Raw genomic sequence first — 3,974 nt, 5'->3', positions numbered from 1 at the left:
CCTCTATTGGCCAGGGTTGCAGCACTGCAGGAGGAGTGGGCCTCGGGCAAGGGAACTCCTTGCAGCTGAGACAAACCCTGCATCGAGGCCTTTCTTGACAGTGGTCTGGGGGTGCAGGTCTGTGTCCACCACGGACTGCAGTTGGTCAAGCGTGTGCACCCACCTACCATGAGCCTAGCATTTGGTTACAGGCAGACTGCAAGGCATGTGGACCTCATGCATCCTTGTCTCCCCTGAAGTACCAGCATGCAGGGATCATGTGACACAGTCGGTTCTGGCGAGCGGGAATACAGGAAAGACAGACTCGCTGATCTCACAGGGCTTATGGTCCAGTTGTGGGGAAGGTGCAGGATGCTACTAAGGAACAAGGGCACAACTGTGTGGCCTTCCTGGGACAGTGTGTGTTCGGGGACCAGAGGAGCATGCTGGCTGGAGTGGTGGGGGGTGGGGAGAGGGTGCTTCCCAGGAAAGGAGGGGCAAGAGCTGAAGCTGGAAGGGAAGCGGAAGGGAGACATGGGCGACGGAGAAAGTACAAGGACAGTGATGGGCGGGAAGAGCTGACGTGAGGCTGGGGGCCATGCAGTGGGCGACAGCACATGGGCTCCGGGCTCCGTGGGCAGCTGTGAAGTGGGTGCTACTGAGGTAGATGATGAAAGGGCGCCTCCCCTGTCCCCATCAGAGACACCCTGGAGACCTTCCCAGGGGCTTGTTTGGATTTCCACCTGGTTTCTGCCATACCTCATCTCGGTAGCAAGTCCCCAATCCTCCAATTCTCTGGTCCTCAGTGTTCTTGCAAAGACAGAGAGAGGCGAGGGGCTCTCCCCTGCAGAGCCTGGGGCTCCATCAGGTGAATGGGGATTTCCTGTTGCCCCCCTTTGGGGACCCTGTGAGGCTCTCCCAACCCACCATGTCTGCAGGCCAATATGCTGATGGTGGGCAGAGAATCCCACAGAAACAGAAGTATTTCCACAATGCCTTAGAAATATGATTTTTTAAAATTAAAAATGTGAGTCTGGATCAAATTCAACCACATAATGTAGTGGTTTGCTTAATGACTGCAGAATATTGTCTTATCTGAGGAGAAGCAGGACATTTTAAGACCACAGAGCCCAAAATTAACAGCTTGGAATTTTTGCCCGTGCTGGCTGCTGATTGACTTAAGCCATTAAAGGGAAAGCATTTTTGGCAAATCCTGAGGTACTTTTACAAGCAAAGCCATGGACATGTTCAAACCATTTTAAAATAAGCGTATGGTGAGCCAAGCATTTTAGAAAAATAGGCTGTTTAATCAAAGGTTTGCAAAAGCTTCTGTGGTTCCCAAATAAAGTCTATGAAAATGGTTTCACTTGATGACAAAACCAAACCTCTAAAAAACCTAATTGTGAATTTAACGGAAGCTGGCCACAACCATGTTGAACTCTGATTTTCTCGGGAAGTATGATAAGACCTTCTCATGAACCTTAAAACCACTTCTTGCTTTGCCATTTTCTTGGCGCTGTGGATCTCACCTGCCCATGGTATGAACCAGGATAAATGAGGTGAGTCCCTCACTGCAGTCGCCTTAGGACCACATGACCGAGGCCCTGGGGCTGCAGAGCCCACAGCTGGACCAGGACAGCTCAGTGCCAAGAGGTGCTTCCTGTGGTCAAGCCCCTGACATCGGCTTTTCTTTCCACAGGATTGATGCTCCTAAGACTAGGGAGCGGGGAAAGTGGCTGCTGCTGTGGGACTGAGGGCCCTTCCCAGGGGTGTCACTGCACTGCGGCTCTATAGCAGCCCTTCCAGCCTGGAGGAGCAGGCCCTCCAGTTATGAGTCGGTGAACAGTCTCAGCCTAAGAACAACGAACTTACTGAGGGGATTCCAGGAGCTTGACAAATTGACAGGAACCGAACCTGGGAAATGGCAGAAAGAAAGGTCATTCTGGAAAGTCAGGGATCCTAGAGAAGAAATCTCAGAGGAGCCTCCAACTTGTTTTTCCCAGGCTCAGACAAGTCACATGCCAAGGAGGGAGTAGCACCCACCCCATCAGCCTTGCTTGGGTCCCCTCCTGTTGCCTCCTGGCCTGGAAGGACAGCCCCTAAGAATGGTTGTCCTCTACAGTGCCTCTTAAGGGAGGGGCAGTGAGGGTGCTGTTGGGCAGGGGGAATGGGTTGTAGGCAGCCAGGGCACAAAGGGACTCCCCTGCCACCCCCACGAGTTTGGCCTCTGGAGGCCCAGCTCGGCTCAGAGATGCTTTGCTCAGGGTGGTGCCAGTTGGTTCAAGAGTCCTCATGGTGTCTAGGTTTTCACTTTCCTGTGGATTGGGTTCTCTGTCAGGGAGAAGAGGACTCAGACCCTCAGTTCCTTTCAGAGGAAGCCTGAACTCATGGAGATGCAGGTCCTACCTGGCTCTGCACATAGGAATGGTCATGTTAGACGGTTTGGGGGCTGGAGGAAGATGTCCACAGGGCTTTGCGGGACCCAAAGCCCAAGCACGGGCTCCTCCTGAGAAGGTGTCAAGCTGGTGGCTTCCCCCACTCCCGCCCCTCCCCCATTTCTGATCCACAGAGAATCAAGGGCTGATGCAGAGTCCCAGAGGCCGCAGTAAAGCTCCTGCCGCCACCTCCTCCCCTCCCAATTCAGCTGGAGTTCTCACTAAAGTCATTATTCCTTCTTGTGGAGGAATTCCTATCTAATTGTCATCCAACAAGATAATGGGGATTTCTTTTCTCTGTGATAAATTGTTGCATTTCAAGATTTCTTCCATGATTAACTTTTCAATAATAATAATAATAATGACACGCACCAACTGAATTCATGCATTTTCTCTTATTATAGCAGAGGATGATGTGGAAAAAATAAATTCTACCAAGCCCCACGTACATTTGTACCATGTAGCTGCAGTAATGGTTCCAGGCTCTTAGCTGTATGTAGCAGCACACGCCTTCTCCAAGGCTAACTCCCTATGGATGTGAGGAGATCTTAGGTGAAAGGAAGGCAATGCTGTGCAAGGGTTAGAGACCTGGGGATCCAGGCGCTGGAGCCTCCCAGGGGCTTAACTTTGGACCTGAATCTGCCTTTGCCACTTGGCTACCCTTGGGCAAGTGGCTTTATCTCTCCAGGCAAGTTTCCTTATTTGTAAAATGGGACCCCGACTGTACCCACCTCATAGTGTCCAGTGGGAGTTCTATGAATTAACAAATGCTAAGAACACAAAACACTGTCCAGCACATGGATGTGCTCAATAAATGTCATCTACCTTTTATACAATAGCGGCATTTCTGAAATATGGACAGTGTGGAAAGTATGCAGATTTTAGTTTCATATTGTGGGGGAGTGAAATCAGGCAGACAATGGCGAGGAAGAATGAGAAACATGACATGGTCTTACCTCAGGCTCAGCAGTGGCAGTGACTGCTTCTGGAGCAGAAGGGCAGAGTTGGCAGAGTCAGACCCCGGGACCCTCCCTTCTCCTCTGCACCGGCCTACCTCGTCCCCGCACCTGGCAGCCGGCTGCCTCTTCCCAACGCACGGCTTCCTCGACTGCACTGGAATCACTTGGGGAGCTTTCAAAACAAATCGGATGCCTGGGTCCAGTCCCCAGAGATCTGACCTAATTAGTCTGGAAGTTTTAACTGCTCCTGGGTGGTGCTAAAATGCACCAGGTCTGAGAACCAACATCCTAAGGCTGGGCAGGGCGGGGCGGGGTACAAAGGGTGAAGCGCGCCCCCTCCTGGTGGCCCCCAGCACTGCGGCCGCAGTGGCCCCGTGGCTCACACAAGCCCTGGGTTCTCGACAGCAATGGCAGGCCACCCTTTGAAAATGCCTCTTTTGAAAGGGAAGGGAAGTGGCCTCATCTCGGGACTGCGGGGGCCCTCTCAGTGAGGTGAGATTCCTCAGGAGGGGAAGGCAGTCTTGCTTACAGCCCCGCGTTCCACCCCACCAAGACTAAGTCTGGTAATGAGCAGTTTGTCCCCTTCCAGGCACCTGCGGGG

The sequence above is a fragment of the Cynocephalus volans genome, chromosome 3, assembly GCF_027409185.1.
Source record: "Cynocephalus volans isolate mCynVol1 chromosome 3, mCynVol1.pri, whole genome shotgun sequence".
Taxonomy (NCBI): Eukaryota; Metazoa; Chordata; class Mammalia; order Dermoptera; family Cynocephalidae; genus Cynocephalus; species Cynocephalus volans.
Note: the sequence above shows the minus strand (reverse complement) of the source record.